Consider the following 20,389-nt stretch of genomic DNA (forward strand, 5'->3'; position numbering starts at 1 on the left):
ATGGGCAAATGACTCCAGAGCAGATATACACATAGACAACAAGCACGTGAAAAGATGCTCAACATCATAATTCACTAAGGAAACACAAATCAGGAGCGCCTGGGTGGCTCAGTTGTTGGGCGTCTGCCTTCAGCTCAGGTCATGATCTCAGGGTCTTAGGATCGAGCCCCGCATTGGGCTTCCTGCTCAGCTTCCCTCTCCCACTCCCCCCTGCTTGTGTTCCCTCTTTAGCTCTCTCTCTCTCTCAAATAAATAAAATCTTTAAAAAAAAAAAAAAGGAAGCACAAATCAAAACTGCAATGAAATATCACATCACACCTCCTGGGATGTCTGTAATTTTAAAACATGGGAAATTGTGGGAATGCCTAGGGTGGCTTAGTTGGTTAAGTATCTGCTTTCGGCTCAGGTCATGATCCCAGGGTCTTGGGATAGAGCCCCTCGTGGGCTGCCTACTCCCTGCCCTGCTTTTCCCTCTCCCTCTGCCCCTCCCCCCACTTGTGCGTGTGCTCTCTCTCTCTCAAATAAATAAATAAAATCTTAAAAAAAGGGGTGCCTGGGTGGCTCAGTCGTTAAGCGCCTGCCTTCGGCTCAGGTCATGATCCCAGCGTCCTGGGATCGAGCCCCGCATCGGGCTCCCTGCTCGGTGGGAAGCCTGCTTCTCCCTCTTTCACTCCCCCTGCTTGTGTTCCTCTCTCGCTGTCTCTCTCTGTCAAATAAATAAATAAAATCTTTAAAAAAAAAAAATCTTAAAAAAAATAAGACATGGGAAATAGTAAGTGTTGGTGAGGATGTGGAAAACCTGGAGCCCTCATACACAGCTGGTGGCGTTGTTGTAAAATGCTGTAGCCACTGGGGAAAAGGTTGGCCAATTGGTGAGAAAGTTAAACATAGAATTACTATGTGAATCAGCAATTCCACACCGAGATGTACGCTCCGATGAACTGACAACAAGTACTCAAACAAATCCTTGTCTGTGAATATTCATAGAGCACTATTCACAATAACCGAAAGGTGAAGACAACCCATATGCCCATCAGTGGAATAATGGAGGCAGGAAATGTGGTGTGTATATACGATGAATATTATTCAACCATATAAAGGAATGAGCACTGACTCATGCTACAACACGAATAAACCTCAAAAATGTTGTGCTAAGTGAAAGAAGCCAGGCATGAAAGACCACACTTTCTGTGGTTCTATTTACGGAAAATATCCAGAAGAGGAGAATCCAGAGGGACAGAAAGCTGGTGGGTGGTTGCCAGGGGTCGGGGGAAGAAGGGAATGAGGACTGAAGTGAATGGGGTTTTCTTTTGGGGTGATGAAAATATTTTGGAAGTAGATAGAGGTCTTAGTCCCACAGCACTGCGAAGGTACTAAATGCCACTGACTTTTACACTTTCAAGTGGTTAATTTCACTGTACGTAGATTTCACAGCAAACCCTTCCAAAAACGAATCTGTATCCAGCACTTGCAAAGAACGCCTGGAAGCCAACAAGAAAAAAAGCTGGAAACCCAACAGAAAAATGGGCAAGGTTCATAGAAGGGAACTCAAACTGACCCATGAGGGTATGAGAAGGTGCTGGAGCTCATTAATAACCAGAGAAGGGCCAGCTAAGACGACAGTGGGGCCCTCCTTTCTCCCGCCAGACTGGAGCGAGCAGAAGTGGATGACAGCCGTTCTTTGTGGGGGTGGGGGAAACGGAAGTCACCTTCCACGCCAGGCCCTGACTTGTCTCCCTCCAGGCACTCCGCCGCTGCTCCTCGCCCCTGAACAGAGCGAGAGAGAGCGAGAGAGAGAGCGAGAGAGAAGCAACAATGAACAAATGTAGAAGTTGTCACTTCAGGTTTGCTTTTTTTTTCTTCTTCCATTTTTCTGTATTTTAGAAATTTCTAGAAGGAAGGAAGGAAGGAAGGGGAGAAGGAAAGATGAAAGGAAGGAAGGAAGGAAGGAAAGGAGGGAGGGAGGGAGGAAGGACATTCTGCTCTCCGATTTCTTTGGCCACAGTGGGGATGGGAAGAGGCCCCGGGCACAGGAGGGCTCAGAGTTTCCCGGGAGGGGCCTGGGCCGGGGTTGGGGGAGAACGAGGCAGTGGGGAGTCCAAGGGCACCACCCCGTTGGCAAAGACTGAGGCAGAGGCAGGAAGGCAGGGAACGCGAGGCTTTCCAGAGAACAGCAACAGCCACACTGTCGCCGGCTTCTCGTGAACCGTCGTGGGACAGCCGTGGGGTGTCATTCGAGTGTGAGAGATGAGGGAACAGACACAACCAGAGAGGCCCCGGGGGTCAGCAGGGTGAGGAGCGAGGTGGGGCGGGAGGGCGCTGCCTCTGGCCAAGCTCATTCCCACCATCCACGGATGCCTGCCGGGCAGGACTTCGCTGCAGGAAAGCAAAGGGCTGCTTATTATTCTCTCCACTGTTTTGTATGTTAGAGCTCTTTCTTAAAAAAGGAAGAACAAAAGAGTCAGTAAGACTTCCTGGCTTAGGATGGGTATTTGGAGGATTCTGAAACCTGGCTAGGATTCTGTGTGTGAATGTGTGAGTGTGCAAGGGGGTGTATGTTAGTGTCTCCCCTTGTCTCCCCAAGAATGGGTATAGGCATCATGACAGGGTTATCAGAGCCCAGACCCTAGGATTGGCCGGGGACCCTCCACACACCCTTCTGTCCCTTCCAGGAGCCCCAACAGGTCCCCACTTTGCAGAAGAAAAAAACTGAGGCTCAGGGAAGTGAAGTGACTTGCCTAAGGTTGCACAGCCAGCCAGGGGCAGAGCTGGGATTTGAGCCCCCGCCTGGGGGCTCTCCTGACCTGCACCATAAAGCTGCCAGAGGGCAGGTCCCGTCGGCATGGCTTCCCCTACAGATCCCCAATATGCAGCGCGCAGCCCGCGTGGCCCAGCATGGCAGCCCAGCCCTGGGAGGTTCTGTCTGTTGGTCCCAAGACTGAACAAAGCAGGGGTTCTCCCTGACCTGAGAGGAGGCAGGTCCTACGTGCGCGACTTGGGGAGCTTCCCACTGCCCCAGAGATCAAGGTGACATAGCACAGCTCATCAGTGGCAGGCCTGTGTAAGCCAGCTGGGTCTACCTCAGAGTTGACATTTCCCTGGCCAAGCTTTTCCTCTTAGAAAGAAAACACAGGATCTAGGGCAACTCCAGCAGCTATGTTTAAATGCCAGAGTTCATTTGACCTTCAGAAGCAGAGAAAACTGTCATGTTTCTCACAAACATTCCCATCTCTTCTCAAGGGAGCCCCGTTATTTACAAACCCAGCAATTCCACAATGATCATGACTGCCAGGCAGCACTGTGCAGGTTGTGCACTAACTCTAGGGAGAATGCCAGTCTGTGTAAAAGTACCCTTTTGGTGTTGCACAGTGCCCAACCTGTGCAACAGTGCATGGTGACCCTAAGCCTCCAAAAACATTTCCTCTAAGTAGACAGGTGAGTGGGTGCCCTGAAGCTTTGAGACAGGTAAGTGGGTGCTTACCTTCTTGTTGATATACATCCTATTGAGCAGGAGAAACTGACCAGTTCCACACAAGGGACCTGGAGGTGGATGGCTCACTGTCATTGATGAGCATTGTGCATGTCCTCAGCACAATATCTCACTTAGCTCCTCCTCCTCCCACTGCACTCTGATGTTCACATTCCAGACTTGGCTTGTGTTAAAAGTTTCCGCAGCAACCCTTCCCCTGTACGTGACTCTAAAATTCTTGAAGTGACTTTTGATTTACTCGGCTCCCTTGTCTTCCCGTCCCAGTCTCCGCTATCCCACTCTGCCACCACCATGGTCCCAGCTGCTCAGGCCCCGAACCCTGAGTCCTCCCTGAGTCCTCAGTGTCCCTCCCTGCCATGGTCCAGGTGCAGGAAGTCCCGTTGGCTCTGCCTCCAAGATGCACTTGGGTCCCCTCCTTTCTCACCAGCCTACCTCCTACCTCTCCGGGCCACCAGCATCCCTCACCTGATGGGGCCTCCAGCCTCCTTCTGGCCTCCCTGCCTCAACCATGCCCCACTACAGACCCTCCTTCTCCTGTGGCAACCAGAGGGGCCTCTAAGAAATTAAATCAAGAGACACCAGACACCAAAGGCCACCTACTGTGTGATTCTGCGTATGTGAAATGTCCAGCAGAGGCAAGTCTGCAGAGACAGAGCAGGTTGCTGGTTGCCAGGGGCTGGGGCGAGGGAGGATGCGGAGGGACCGCCCAGTGGCTTCAGGGTTTCCTTTTGGGGGTGGTGACAGTGTTGTGGAACCAGACAGATGTGGCGATTGTATATGACACCGGAAGTACCAAATGCCACTGCACCTGTATATCGAAAACGTAGCCACAGTAAATTTTATGATATGTGGATTCTACCACAGTAAAACCAAAATTAAATCAGCCCACTGATTAAAACCCTCACCGGCTCCCAGATGCCCTCACAATAACCCCGAATTCCTGAATCCAGCATCCCCTGCCCCCCAGCAGGCTCCTCCTTTGCATATTCCCTGGCTCCCCCTCTGACCTGGGCGCGTGGCAGGTCCCTCCCCTCCTCTCAGACCTCCTGGGGCTGCATCTTCCCCACCTCTGAGCCTGCACCCCTGTCTCCTCCTCACACTTGGACTTCCTGGTCCACAGTCTACACTTCCCTTCGCCCCACTTCCCAGTCCTGGGCCCTGTTTCATTCTGAGCTTTCAACGTCACTTTGAAAGGATCGTGTTATTTATAGCTTGACTTGCCAATTCTCTCTCTCCTCCTAAGAGACTCATCCACGAGGGGCAGGGGCTTTCTTTGCATCTCTGGTGCTGACTCCTGAGTGCCGGGGACCGAGTCGTGGCCTTTGTGGGCCAGCTGATGGGAACATGCTAGCTGCGTGCGTGGCTCCCTCCCAGGGGCCTCCGGCCGGCGGGTCAGCCCTTGTCCTTCTGGGCGCCTGCCAGAGCCCCGCGGCTTCCTCTCTGCCCTCCCGAATCCTTTCTTCTTCAAATGATTCAGCCCTTTGGGGTGAGCAGTGCTGGTCGGCCTCGCTGCGTTCTGCTTCTGAAAATCCTCTGGGCTTCCTCGCCCCTCCCTGCCTATACCTGCGCCCTTGAACTTGTGGCTTCCTCTGGCTTTGGGATGGGGCTGTCCAGAGCACTGGAACCGCACCCCCACTCGGCACAGGCCGAGGGCTAGGTGGTGGGGAATGGAATGAGCCCCGGGACTTGTTCTGAAATGTCCCTGCCTGTGTACCCAGGATGGTTCCCAAGTTGAAGGTCAGGAATGTCTGTACCGTGTCAGCTGCTATGTCCGCCTCTAGATGCCCTCAAGACTGGGCCCAAAGTCACCTTCTCAGTGATGGGACCTCCTTACTTAGCCCTGCACCCCCACATCCCGCTCGTGCCTCATTTTTTTCCAGAGCCCTCCTCACCATCTGGTGCCCCGATGTTTTGGCCATTCATCTCTTTGGGGTGTGCCAGTCCCACGAAAGCAGGGACTCGGTGCCCCCACAGCCTGGAGCCTGGGGCAGCGCCAGCTCAATCCATCCGTGAAGGGGGTGGAGGATTTCCCAGTCCGTCACTGCCTTGTCTGAATTGTTGGGGTGATGCTCAGAAACGGTCAGAGAACAGCCAGCCCGCCATCCACCGGCTCGTCCAGGGCGCAGTCCTGGCTGGGCCTCGACTGCCTTGCCCCTTGCCCAGGTACCTGCTCTGGCTTCCCGCTTCCAGACCTCCCTCGGGAGGGGCTGCCCAAATGCAGAAGCTGGGTGCTCCCACTCCTCAGCTTAGCACTGACTGGAGGCTTCTCAACCTCTGCACCATAGACACTTGGGTGGGTAATCCTTTATTGTGGGGGCTGTTCTGAGCCTTGTAGGGTGTTCGGCAGCATCCCTGACCGCAGCCAGCAGCACCCCCCACTCCCCTTGTGACCACTAAAAATGTCTCCAGATGTTGCCAAACATCCCCTAGCGGGCAGAACCGCCCTTGCTCGAGGCATCACCTTTTCTCTTATGGATAATTTCAAGCAGATACAAAGCAGGGAGAACAGTGTGAAGAAGCCCCCCTCCAAGCCCCCGGAACCTGGCAGCTGTATAGTTATCAACCCCTGGTCAATCTTGTTTCCTCCCGGAACCTACCCAAAGCAAACCTCAGACATCATATTATTTCATTTGTAATTATTATTATTTTTTTTAAGATTTTATTTTATTATTTGACAGAGAGAGACACAGCGAGAGCAGGAACACAAGCAGGGGGAGTGGGAGAGGGAGAAGCAGGCTTCCCGCTGAGCAGGGAGCCCCATGCAGGGCTCGATCCCAGGACCCTGGGATCATGACCTGAGCCGAAGGCAGACGCTTAACGGCTGAGCCACACAGGCGCCCCCTTCATTCATAATTATTTTAACATTTACCTCTAAAAGACAAAGGCTTGGAGCCCCTGGCTGCTTAAGTTGGTAGAGCATGTGACTCTTAATCTTGGAATTGTGAGTTTGAGCCCCATGTTGGGGGCAGACTTACTTAAAAAAAAAAAAAAGAAAAAGAAAAAGAAAAAGAAAAGACAAAGACTCTGCTTTTATCAAAATGACTACATACACGGTTGCTGTTGTTGCTTGGTTTGTTTGGATTGGGGTCCAAATAAGGCCCCGCACTGTAATCAGTTGATATTGGTGTGTCTTTTTTTTTTTAGAGAGAGGGGCAGTGGGGGGGGGTGAGGGGAGGCTGTCAAGTGAGAGGGAGGGAGAGAATCCCAAGCACGCTCCATGTTCAGCGGGACTTGATCTCACGACCCTGAGATCATAACCTGAGCGGAAATCAAGAGTCAGATGCTTAACGGACTGAGCCACCCAGGCGCCCCCGGGTGTGTCTCTTCTAATCTATGGGCTCCTCATCCATCTCTTTTTGATCCATTGCAATTTATTTGTTGGAGAAATTGATTAGTGTGGAGAATTGATTAGTGATAGTGTCTGTATGTTCTTCTGTCTCTAGTCTTTCCTGAAATCCGATGCTTGGGTCTAGCGCTTGGGCAGATTCAGGTTGGATTGTTTTGGGTGAGAATGGTTCAGAGGTGATGCTGTGCTCTTCCATCAGAAGATGGGCAGTGTCTGGTTTTCCCGTCTGATGTTAGCAGCTGCCTGCCTAATTCCTGGCTGCCCCGCGCCTGCCTCGGCCTGCCCCTGGCTTGTTGCAGGACCATGACGCTGAGTTTGAGTTTGTGCTCCCTGCGTTGGTGGGAGGCAACACAAACACAAGGGTGATCTGGGTGCCGTGAGATCAGAGAAGATGGGAGAGCTCGTCTGGGCTGGGTGTCATCAGGGGGCACCTCTCAGAGCCAGTGACATCTTCCAGGACAGCCCTCTTCGGACACGTGGTCCATGGGCATGGGGGCCCACAACAGAGGTGTGTTTAAATGCTTTTGTCTCCCCAAGGTGGTCAGCCTAGAGCTGCCACTTACCATATGGGAATGGTTTGGGAAGGTCCAAGGGAAGAAGAAGCCCCTGTGGGAGTCGGTAACACCCACAGAGGTGGGTGGGAACCAGCAAGTGAGGGCTCATAACGTCGGCGACTGTGTGTTATGCTAAGCACTTTACATTGGTTATCTTATCACAACCACCCTGTGAGGATGGAAATGTTATTGACATTTAACAGATAAGCAAACTGAGGCTTAGAGCGATCAGTGATTTACTCTAGTCACGTAGGAGGTAGAGGCGTAATTCAAACCCAGTTCTGGGTGATTCTAAAGGTGATGCTCGTTAAGATAGAAAATGAAATTGGCAGTTAGTAAGAGATAACTGACTGTAGTCCCATAAACAGATTAGGGATTAATTTTCACATTATAGATGACTGGAGGTAGGGTTGAGGGCTGGCTTGGCAGTGCCACGAAATCATCAGAGACCCAGGGTCCACCATCCTCAGTTTATGGCTTCCATCTCCAAAGTCATCTCACAATCCAGTATGGCTGCTGGAGCTCCAGCCATCTCATCTGTTTATAGGCAAGAAAAAGAAGAAAGGAAAAGGAGCAAAAAGACCTGGCTCCTAGTTTAATTGGCTCTTTAAAGAGGGTCTTTCTTAGTCCCACTCAAAGGCTTCCAGATCATTGGCCACCCCAACCACAAAGGAGGCTGGGAAATACAGTCTTTTAGTTGGGCCACATTGCGGTGCAAAGACCAGAGCTCCATGAGTGAGGAAGAGGAAGATTATGTTACAGACCACCCCCCCAACTCATTGCCCCCCAGAGGAGCCATTTTCCATGCCTTCCAGTCTCTCCAGAGACGCGTGTATTCCAGGCCCTTTGATGGGAGTAACTCGAGGCTTTGAAAGTCAGTCAACCACTCTCTTCTGGACTGCTCTGCTGGGGGACCCAGGCACAGACAGGCACATCCTGGGCCGTGTGCTGCAGAATGAAGTGTTATCGTCTTATTGCTCACCCTTGGCTGTGACTGTGGTCTCCTAAGGGGACCTGATGTGTGTAGGACCTGCTGTCTTGTTAATCATGCCAGTAGCTCACGCTCTTTGGCATCAGGCTGACTGGTGGGTGGTTTAGAGTGTGTGTGCTGGTGTTGGAGAGACCTGGCTTTGACCCTTGGCTCCACTTTTTAGTGGTTGCGTGACCATGGGCAAATGCATAATTGTTCATGAATTTCCATCCCCTCACCTGTCAAATGGGCATCACAACACTTGCACACATGCATCCAGGGTTTCCTTTGTGCCTGCCCTTCTGAATGTTCTGCACGCACTAATATATCAAGCTTTCCCAGTGAGCCTGTGAGATAGGTACTACTATTATTCCCATTGTATAGATGCAGGAACTGAGGCACGAGGCGTTTAAGTACAGCTAGGGAATGACCCAGCTGGGAAAGAGAGCTGATCTGGCCGGAACTCACATTCTGGACAGTACTGCGGGCAACTCTGTGAGCCTTAGTTTCCCTACGTGTAGAATAAAATGGGGGTGATAAGAGTACTTCTTTGGGTTCACCCGAAGACCCAATAAGAGACCGATGTCTGTGATGTGCTCCATTTAGTACCCAGGGCATAGTAGGTGCTGGGCACATGTTGGCTGATACCACCTTGTTCCCAGTCCCCTGGCCCTTCATGGTTCCATTTCCTCCTCTGGCTATTTTTATTTCTATTTCCTTGGAATTCCAGATTCAATACGTGAGCCTCAGTGGTTCTTTGCGGCTTGCATGGAAAGACCAGGGCTTTGGGGAGATGAGACAGCTTCCCGGGTGGGAGTAACTGGGAATGCTGTGTTTATTCTGCGGAAAGTACAGACCCAACTGCCTTTTCAGGGAGAGTGACCCGTGGCCTCTCCTTCCATCTCCTGGGGACAGAGTCGAGCTTTGCCAGAGTGACCCAGCTGGTCTCCCGCTGGGAGAGGCCATCTGGACGGGGTGTGGTGTTTCTGCTGAAGGCTTCCTGGGAGGAAGTACCGGGACAGAGCGGCAGGCAGGTATGGGGCAATAGGCAAAGGAGCCACGAACCCTCCTGCCATCCTTTTTTTTTTTTTTTTTTTTGAGAGAGAGAGAGAGAAACAGCATGAGAGGGGATAGGGTCAGAGGGAGAAGCAGGCTCCCCGCCGAGCCGGGAGCCCGATGTGGGACTCGATCCCAGGACTCCGGGATCATGACCTGAGCCGAAGGCAGTCGCTTAACCAACTGAGCCACCCAGGCGCCCCCCTCCTGCCATCTTATCTTCACAGAGCCTCAGGCCTGGAGAAGCCACAAAGCCCCGTCTTTTGTTCTACTGTGTCCCAGTGCCTTCCACGCAGTAGCTGCTCGGGCAATTGCACGAATGAAGGAGCTGACTCGGGAAGGGTGTCCCATACCAGCCCGAGAGGATGGGATCCTGGTCTGTGCAGGAAGGAGCCATTGCAGGGTTTTGAGCAGGGGAGTCACCTGCTGTTGGGGTGGAGGCTGCCCTACAAAGGGTGGAGGCAGGGAGGCCAGCTGTGGTGACTGTCCTGCTGGGAGCCGATGAGGCCCGAGCAGAGCTCTTTCAGAGGAACAATTATGGTTGTTGATGACTGATTCCTTGCGGCAGGGAGGGAGAGCAGAGGGAGGAGTCCGGGTGGTGCAGGGAGGGCGGCCTCGGGTCATGGACTAGGAGTGGAGGGGGCTGGGGGCGAGGGGTCTGGAAGACCACCCCTCCCCTCCCGCCGTGAGGTGGGGAGGAGTTCAACAGGTGGAAGGAATCTGGAGCCTGAAAGGGAAGTTTAACTGAGAAATAGAAGATTAGGAGTCATTCATGTGTAGTGCCTGGAAGAAAAAAAATCACATAATTCTATTTTGCAGAAGCCGGCTGTAGCTATTTATGCATACACACGAGGCGGGGACCGCACTGGTGCTTAGAGAAAGAGCAGCTTTTATCTGGAAAAACACTCTAAAAAGCTCTTGATTGGGTGAAAGGTCTTGGGCTTGCCTGGAAGCAAGCTCGCAGGGGAAGGAGTGCTCCATTTTCCCCAGAGATGGGGATTGGGGGCGCGTGAAAACGCTGGAGGGCTGGGGCAGGACCTTAGGACAGGGACAGGGGTTTCCTCGGGGGGCAGGGCTGACACCCTTGAGAAGCAGAGATGGCCATCATTCCATTTTAAATGAGTGTGTCATGACCCTTTATCTTAGAACTCAACAATAGAAAGGCAAATAACCCAAATAAAAATGGGCAAAGGATCTGAACAGACATTTCTCCAAAGGAGACAGATGGCCAATTGCACAGGGAAAGATGCTCAACATCACTAGCCATCAGGGAAATGCAAATCAAAACCACCATGAGACACCGCTTCACACCTATGAGGACGGCTAGTATCAAAAAGACAGGAAAGAACAAGTGTTGTTGAGGCTGTGGAGAAGTTGGAGCGCCCATGAGCTCCTGGTGGGAGTGTAAAATGGCGCAGCCACTGTGGAAAACAGTCTGGAAGTTTCTCAAAAGGCTAAGTATAGAGTTATCTTATGACTCAACAATTTCACTGCTAGAGAACATCCAAGAGAAATGAAAAGTGAATCCGTTAAAAAACAAAAACAACAGCGACCTGGTGGGCGACTGGCTGGCTCAGTCGGTAGAACATGTGACCTTTGATCGCAAGGTAGTGAGTTCAAGCCCCACATTGGGTGGGGAGCCTACTTAAAAAATATAAGTTTAGGGGCGCCTGGGTGGCTCAGTCGTTAAGTGTCTGCCTTCGGCTCAGGTCATGATCCCAGGGTCCTGGGATCGAGCCCCGCATCAGGCTCCCTGCTCAGCGGAGAGTCTGCTTCTCCCTCTCCCACTCCCCCTGCTTGTGTTCCCTCTCTCGCTGTGCCTCTCTCTGCCAAATAAATAAATAAAATCTTTAAAATATATATATATATATATATAAGTTCAAAAAGAAAAGCCCAACCATTATGCAGCCATCAAAAGGAATGAGATCTTGCCATTTGCAACGACATGGATGGAACTGGAGGGTATTATGTTGAGTGAAATAAGTCAAACAGAGAAAGACATGTATTATATGACCTCACTGATATGAGGAATTCTTAATCGCAGGAAACAAACTGAGGGTTGCTGGAGTGGGGGGTGGGGTGGGAGGGATGGGGTGACTGGGTGATAGACACTGGGGAGGGTATGTGCTCTGGTAAGCACTGTGAATTGTGCAAGACTGTTGAATCTCAGATCTGTACCTCTGAAACAAATAATGCAATATATGTTAAGAAAAAAAAAAAAGAAGAAGAAGAAGAAGGTAGCAGGAGGGGAAGAATGAAGGGGGGGAAATCGGAGGGGTAGACGAACCATGAGAGACGATGGACTCTGAAAAACAAACTGAGGGTTCTAGAGGGGAGGGGGGTGGGAGGATGGGTTAGCCTGGTGATGGGTATTGAGGAGGGCACATTCTGCATGGAGCACTGGGTGTTATGCACAAACAATGAATCATGGAACACTACATCTAAAACTAATGATGTAATGTATGGGGATTAACATAAGAATAAAAAAAAATGACACAAAAAAAAAAAAAGAAAGAAAAGCCCAACCTGTACATGAAATGTCCACAACAGCATTATTCACAACAGCCAAAATATGCAAACAATCCAAGTATCCATCAACAGACGAATGGATGGACCAAATGGGCTACGACCAGACGATGAAATATTACTCAGTCATAGAAAGGCACGAGGTACTGATACGTGCTACAACGTGGATGGACCCTGAAAACATTATGCTAAGTGAAAGAAGCCAGACACAAAAGGTCACACTAACTGCATGATTCTTCCAGAAGACACAAATCCATAGAGACAGAAAGTAGGTTAGCAGTGGCCAGGGGCTGGGGTGGCAGGGTGCAGAGCGACACCTAATGGGTACAGGGGTTCTCTGTGGGGTGATGGAGATGTCCTGGAATTAGATCATGATGATGGTCACACGACATCGTGAATGTGACTAAAAACCACTGAGCGGTACACTTTAAAATGGTTAAAATAGCTCTGTGGGGAAGACTCGGTGGCAGCTGTAGGGGAGGTGGGGTTGTCTTCTCCTGCTGCCCTGTTGAGGAACGAGGAACCAGTCGGTCAGGAGGCCACACCGCTGCCATCGCTTCTTAAGATACCTGAAGGATAGTCGTGGGACCCGAGGTGGTGGGTCACTGAATTAGAATGACTCTAAGCAGCCGCCAAGGAAAATCTTTGGAGAAGGTACGTGCTGACTTGATCAGAGGCTCCAAGGCAAAGAATCGCAACGTGAAGAGACCAGTTCGGATGCCTACTGAGACTGTGAGAATCACTGCAAGAAAAACTCCCAGTGCTGAAGGTTCTAAGACTTGAGATCTTTGCCGGAAGAGGACCCACAAGGGACTCATGGATTGGCACCGTCCTTCTGCGGTTGCTCAGCAGATGACCCCCCTCCATAGTGAGCCAGCGGTCAAGGTCGACATCATCATCACAGATGCTTCAAGCGACCTTTCTCATACATTGATTACCGAATGTTAAAAAATAAAAGAAGATAAGATGGTTAAAATAATGCAATTTATCTCAATACAATTTTTTTTTTAAGTAGGCTCCATGTCCAACGGGGCTCAAGCTCATGACCCTGAGATCAAGAGTTGCATGCTCTACCGATTGAGCCAGCCAGGCGCCCCCCCCCCCAATTTTCTTAAGTATCTGGGAACTCTGTGTACTCTCTGCTCACTTTACCTAGAAAGCTAAAGTACTCTAAAGTGTATTAATTAGCAAAACAAAACACGAAAAACATGGAGCGGCCATGAGGAGATGAAATCCGTGACCGTGGGTCCCCTGGCGCCAACTGCAAGCTCCTCGGCGTTGGGACCCCTTCCTGTGATTTCACCACTGTTGCTGCCAGCCTGCACCTCCCTGGCCCGTCCACAGTTCATCTCTTCCTCTTTCTGAATGACTGAGCTTCCCGTAGGTCAGCAGACACCGCCCACAGAGAGCCGGTCAAAGGGCTTGTTGCCTTTGACCCTCATGACAAGCCCATGAGGAACTGGGGACTCAAGGAGGTCGGGACATTTGCCCAGGTTGCATTCGTGGGTAAGTGGCAGAGCCGGGATGGGACTTCAGGTGTGTCTGGTCCCAGTGCGCGCAGGAGAGTGGTGTCGCCGTGGGGTCCCAGGCAACCTCTGTCAGCAATGCTCTGAGTCTGGAGACAACACACCCACGGCCCTGGAAACGCAGATGCACGCTCACACATACTGCAACATGGACATATACATCCCCCTACACAGATCACACATACACACACCCACTGGCGCCCAAACACAGGCAAACACACAGAGACACACTCCCCGCTACACACTGAAACAGTCACACCCATTCACACACACACACACTGTAAACTAGACACACACACTCACATGGATGCTGAAGCATGCTTGCACACACCTGGAAACACACACACACTCAGAAACACAGACCCAGACACTAACACTCACACTCCCATGAGGGACTGGGCTCTGTAGCTAGCCTGTAATTTCAAAGTGCTGGTTATTGAAGTCCTGGGCTGAAGGAGGGGGAAACAGGCTGGCTCTGAGTTTTCCATGGCCCGTGGGTCACTTTGACCTGGCCGGGCCTCACCAGCAGGCACTTAGCCATCTGGTTCCCGAGCAGCCTGCTCCAGATGCTCACTGGGGGAGTATGGGTCAGGGAGGGGGCAACTCGGGGACCAGGGCAGAGTGCTCCTGGGGGCTACTCCCCTTCACCTAGGGCCAACTCTCCTTCCAATTCATTAACCTCAGACTGTCCGAGCCCTTGAGGGTGGAGGTTGGGGCTCCCTACTGGATCCCGATGGTCACTGCTAATGGTAACAGTAGCCGCAGTGGTGAGAGTATGACAATAACGAACACTGACTAAATAGTTTCTATGCCCTAGGCACTGTGCAGAGAGCATTATCACCTCTGATCCTCACAACAAGCCTATAAGATCAGTACCAGTACGGTACGATTATACTGATGAGGAAGCAAAGGCCTGCAGATGCCTCTAGGACCTGCCCACCCAGGTCCTCGAACCCAGATTGTATCAGTCAGCTCTCGCTATGATAATGCTGCATAACAAACCACCCCAGACTCGGGGGCTTATAGCAGGTGTTTATGCTCACGTACAGGTCTGTGGGGTGAGCGTAGGTTGGCCGGTCTAGTCTGAACTTGGCTGGTGGCTCTGCTTCAGTCTGCCATCAGCGGGGCTGAACTGAGTTCAGGTCTCCCCCATGTGTGTTGGTTCTGGGGCCCAGGCTAAAGGGGCAGCAGTTACCCAGGATGTGTCCTTCTCAGGGTAGGTCACCAGAGCACAAGAAGTCGAAGCAAACCACACCAGCACATTTGGACATGTTTTGGGGGTGTTTCGGGTTGGGGATGTATTTCAAGGTGAGGGTCAGGGACACCCACACCACAAAACACGGTCCCACTCAAATGCTGAGCGTCCTTACCAGGAAAGGTAATAGGTTCTAGCCCTGGCAATTCCCGTTGCAGATGGAGAGGCCGAGGCCCGGGGAGGGATGGAAGCTAGACCAGGAGGTGGCCGTGGGGTCCTCTATAAACACAGCTAGGATGCCAGGACACAAGGACTCGAGGACCGGGCCGCAGGGCCCACTGGCCAGGGGCTGGGAGGACAGCTCACCCTGCTGTCCCCTTGGGCACCGCGGAAGCCGACTGTGCCTGAGCTGCCCTCCTGAGCTGGGCTATAAAGCCCCAGGTTTATGAAAGCAAGAACGACCTGCCAGAAGGCAATGACAGACCAGTAATTCAGAAGAAAGAACACAGCTGAACCCCGCATACCTCTGAGGAGGAGAGATCTGACGCTCGCGGGGATCAAAGCTCCCGCACCAGGACGGACAGCAGGACCTCACATCATACTCCGGAGGAGGATGCAGCATTTTGATGACGTTCCGGCCCCTTGAGGCACAGCCTGCAGGGGGTGGGAGGTGATCGTGGGTGACAAAACCTACTTGAGGGCAGGCTGCAAAATCCCCTGTGCTCTCCGCAAATGTCAATGCTGTGAAAGACAGAGTAAGGAAAAACTTCCTGATTTAGGTCATTGTTTGAGGTTTTGGAGGAAAACATCTTAGTTCTTAGGAAATATCCCCTGAAGTATTTAGGGGCGAAGAGTCTGCAACTTACTTTCACATAGTCGATAAAAAAAAAAAAAAATTACAGGGGCGCCTGGGTGGCTCAGTTGGTTAAGCATCTGCCTTCGGCTCAGGTCATGATCCCGGGGTCCTGGGATCGAGCCCCGCATCAGGCTCTTTGCTCCGCCCCCGGCCCCTGCTCTCTCGCTCTCTTGTTCTCTCTCAAATAAAGAAATAAAATCTTAAAAAAAAATAATTACCTATAAGCAGATAAAGCAAACACTGGGAAATGGTCATCGGTAAACCTAAGTGCAGGATATATGGGTTTATTGTACAATGCGTGCAAGTTTTTGGTGGGTTGGAAAATTCTGCAGGTAAAAAAAGTTTTTAATCACGTAAAACTGACAACAGCCTGATTCATTTCATTAAGTAAGTTCAAGAGACGGCTGAGTCAGGCTCATGAGTCTTCTTGAAAGAAGGCACAGGAAGTGCATTGGTAAATAGGGCAAATAAAACACTATTCCTATCAAAAAGGAAAGCACACAGGAAAATGTCCAACATCACAAATAACAGGGTGGGGGGGATGCCAAATTAAATAAAGTATAATTATTCAACTATTAAATTAATGTTAACCCTGTTTGGAATAATCATACTCCAGGTTGACGAGTCAGGGAAATGGAAACTTCACCCTTCTGCGGAGGCAAGAACCCTGTTGATTTATTTTTTATTGACGTGTAGCTGACACACAGTGTCACATTAGTTTCGGAGATACAACACAGCGATTGGACAAGTGTGTACATTGTGCTGTGCTCACCCCAAGTGTAGCTACGGTCGGTCACCCCATAGCGCTATGATAATAACCTTGAGTATATGCCCCGTGCTGTGCCTTTCATCCCCGTGACTTATTCACTCCAGGGCTGGAAGCCTGGTCCTCCTTCTCCCCTTCACCCTTTTTGGCTCATCACCCCCCCTTCTCCTCCCCGCCTCTGGCAACTATCAATTTGCTGTCTTTATGAATCTGTTTCTGTTTCCGGTTTTTGTTGGTTTGTTCCTCTGTTTTGTTTTTTAGATTCCACCTGTGAGTGAAATCATATGGTACTTGCCTTTCTTTGTCTCACTCAGTTCACTTAGCACAATGCCTTCTAGGTCCATCCATGTCATTCTCCATAGTGTGGAGGCAGAAACCTTCAGGGAGCAGTGTGGCTGTCTGGATCCTTTGCCTCTGGGCTCTATCCTAAGGAGATGATCCTACACGAGACTCCACACATTAAGGTGACCCATGTTCCACAAGAGGCAGTGTCTTTGCTGGGAACTTCAATCCTTAGTTCTGCGTGGGGAGAGGCAGAGGGAGAAGCAGACTCCCTGCTGAGCAGGGAGCCCGACGCGGGACTCGATCCCGGGAGCCTGGGATCATGACCTGAGCTGAAGGCAGACACTTAACCAACTGAGCCACCCAGGTGTCCCCAGTCCTTAGTTCTGATTGCTTCCAGCCCTTGCTTCCCTGCCTCCTTCCTGGGCACAGCCCTGCTGCGCAGTTTTCACGGTATGGTAAAGAGCTGCTGAGACTCTGGTCACCTCTGAGCGTCTGGGGCAGGGACTGCTTGGTACTGCTTGGCTGGCATCCCTGTTAGCCCCTGCGGCACTCAGCGGGCTCAAGGTGCTGCCCCCTCCCCACCAGTGTGGGAAATGGGAAATGCCATATTCTCCTGGAGTCCGGACACGCGCCACTCCCCGGCCACTGTGGCTTGACCAGGGTTGGTCACCTGACCTAGTCTAGCCAGGTGTAGTGCTCACACCCTCAGCTGCCCTTGCTGGTCCGTGGATAGACACCTGGCCCATGGGGAGCCAACTGGATCTCATCTCTGGGAGTTATTTATTATTATTATTATTATTTTTTTTTTTTTTAAGATTTTATTTTTAGGCAATCTCTACACCCACCGTGGGGCTTGAATTTACAACCCGGAGATCAAGTCACACGCTCCACCGACTGAGCCAGCCAGGCGCCCCTCATCTCTGGGGTTTCAAAAACAAATGTATTGTCTCATTTCCAAACATTGGGAGACGTTTTAGCCATCTTCTTGCTGGCTAGCTTAATCCCAGTGTTTAGAAGGATAAACTATGTGATCTCAATCCCTTGAAATCTCCTGAGATTTGCTTTATGCCCCAGCATATGGTCGATTTTGGCAAATGTCGTCTGTGACCTTGGAAAGAATGTATGTTCTGCACTTTCTGGGAGGAGAGTTCTGAGAAGATCGTGGTAGAGATTTGGTTCATCATGTCGTTCAAATCTGTGGCCCTACAGGGTTTTTCATACCTTTTCCCTCTGTTACCAAGATAAACATTTTAACCCCCACGAGATATTTTTATTCTTATAAACATCTAATACTCATTGGGATTTAACTTTTCCAGCGCTTTTCATTCCTTCCTGTGTTCCTGGGCTTCTGACTGGGGTCATTTTCCTCTTACCTGCTGGTGATGAATTCTCTCAGCCTTTTGTTTGTCTGAAAATATTGTTACTGTGTTTCCAGTTTTAAGGGATAACTTCCCTGGGCTAAAATTCAGTCTTGGCCTCCCTTCACTCATCGATTCCTTTGGTAAATTCGATGAGTGCTTGGCAGAGGCGCTGGGTGTGTGCCAGGCGCCAGAGATGCAATGGTGGCCAAAAGGAAACGCCCTTGCTCTTCAAGAAGAGAAGGGAAGAGTGTGTCGGACAAGGAACCGGAGGTGCAAAGGCCCTGTGGCTGGAAGCAATTGAGACGAGGTCAGTGTGGCTGGAGAACAGAGGGTAAGAGCTGGAATGGCGGGCTGCACCTGGGCCATACAGGACCACGTGGGGCCATGGTGAGGAAGAATGCTTTGCCTTCGTCCTTACAGGAGTAGTCAGGCTTCTTAGAAAAGATGAAGCTTACCTGGACCTTGAAGGATGGATGTGATGAAAAGAAGCAGAGAATGGAGCAGAAACGTGATGTGTTTTGAACATTGAATATTTGAATAAGTGCTGAGCCTGCGCTGGGCCACTTTTATATCATTTTCCCCATCCTAGGGAAGCAGGATTGCATAGTGGTAAAAGGCCATGTGTGACTTTGGGCTGGCCGGCTTGAAGCGCATCACATACTCAGCTGTCTGACTACGGGCCGGTCCCTTCCACACAAGTCAGTTCCCTCACCCGGGGAAACCAGAATAACACTTCCCACCTCACAGGGCACTTTGAGGACTTATAAAGGGAACCGGTGCCGAGACCTGAGCCTACAGCTTTGCAAGAGCCCAAATAGCTTAGCGCTTTGTTTCTATGGGTAGAATTTTCTCTTCTGCTGAGCGACAGAGAGGGTAAGTCACTTGCCCCAGACCCCCAGCCAGGGAGTGGTGGGGTGGAGACTTCACGGCTCACGGGTTGCTTTGATTTCCTGTTCAAGGGTCCTGTCCCCCTCCCCTTTCCTTAGGCAGGGTCACTGAGGCCCAGAGAGGTGGTTTGCCCATGGATACCCCAAATTTGGGAGTGGTAGAACAATTCATTCATTCATTCATTCATTCATTCCTTATCGAGTGCCTGCTTTATGTCAGGCGTGATCCAGGTACCACAGAAAGAGTTGTGTATAAAGGGATAAAAAAAGCCCCATCCTCAAGCTCACATTCTACCCCGGGGAGACTGACACCACACTGCATGAATAAATAAGCTAAATCAATTTGTTAGATAACTCTAAGAGCTGTGGAGGGGAATAAAGGGGTGAGGGGTTGGAGAGTGGGGTTGGGGGAGGTTGACATGTTCCACAGGGCAGAAAGCTGATACTGGACCCAAAGGAGGTGAGGGAGGGAGCTGTGAGGACTTCGGAGGGAAGCGCATTCCAGGCAGAAGGCACAGCGTGCGCAAAGGCCCTGAGGTGAGGGTGTTCCGGGGACAGCAAAGAGGCCAGCAGGAAGGCAGCGGTTGGCTGCTCTGTGCACTGCGGAGGGGTCAGGGAGGTTGGCCAGTCCCCACTCCTTGCTGGAGTTGCTGGGGCCTTAAATGGCTGGATTCAGGTGAGTCTACTGCTGAGCCCTCTTCCCACCAATGGCGGAGGTGGGTGGGGGGGTGGGGGAGGCTCCTTCCTGAGTCTGGGGAGCAAGAGAGGGTTTACTCATGATCCACAGCACTGCCCTGCCCCAGCTCCCTCCCCGGCTCCTGCTGAACCTGCTTCTCTCCCATTCCTGGACCCTCCTTGGGCCAAGTGGGGGCAGTGGGGCCTGAATATAGGAGGGAGGCACTGGGCATTGGGCTGCAACCCCTCCTTACCCTCCTGGTTTTAAAAAACTCCTGATAATGGGTGTGACCTGCAGTGCAGGCTGCCCAGCCTCCCCCCCCGCCCCCCGCCCCCCAAGCCCAAGCTGTCTCCTCATGCTGGCTTCTCACTCCCTCTCTTCCCAGGAACTCAGTGGACCCCTGAGCTGGACTGGCCCTAGACCCCAGCGTACCCATGAGTGTTGAGTGTGATCATAACTGCTGAGTCTCAATTATATACAAGAGAGGGAGACAAACATTGATTGGGAACCCACTGGGTGCTGGGCACGTTTTGCATATCGCTAACTCTAATCCTTATTTCAGCCTTGCTCAAGAGCTATTATTACACCTATTTTATGAACAGTAAATGGATTCAGAGTAGGGAAAGGTTTAGGTTTTACCCAAAGGTACCCAATAAGCAGATGCTAATTTTTGTAATAAAAGCCCATTTTAGTGATTGCTGGGAGCCAGGTAGCCAGATCCAATATCTGTGGAGGCTGGGGGAAAGGAGGCGGAAGGCAATGAAGGAATGGCTTTTAGTTTTGATCCCTTCGGGTCAAACTCCTGGCCAGAGAGGTCATTGGGAAATGTTTGCCCTGGAGCCACCTGGGAGATAGTCTGCGATAATGGCTTCCCATTATCTGAAGAATAATCAAG

General features: G+C 51.2%; 1 protein-coding gene across 3 annotated transcripts in view; it reads left to right on the forward strand.

Annotated features, from left to right (window-relative positions):
* The first annotated feature begins 1,798 nt into the window (after positions 1–1,798).
* Positions 1,799–20,389, forward strand: part of PEMT (phosphatidylethanolamine N-methyltransferase) — a 99,400-nt gene continuing 80,809 nt past the window's right edge. For 2 of the 3 annotated variants that reach the window (XM_021694604.2, XM_021694607.1), the window contains exon 1: positions 1,811–1,844. The gene's annotated coding sequence lies outside the window, so the exon portion shown is untranslated. Of the gene's footprint in view, positions 1,845–20,389 lie in introns of all 3 variants that reach the window. The other variant, XM_021694605.2, reaches the window with a different exon arrangement.

Source organism: Neomonachus schauinslandi, chromosome 15, assembly GCF_002201575.2.
Source record: "Neomonachus schauinslandi chromosome 15, ASM220157v2, whole genome shotgun sequence".
Classification (NCBI taxonomy): Eukaryota; Metazoa; Chordata; class Mammalia; order Carnivora; family Phocidae; genus Neomonachus; species Neomonachus schauinslandi.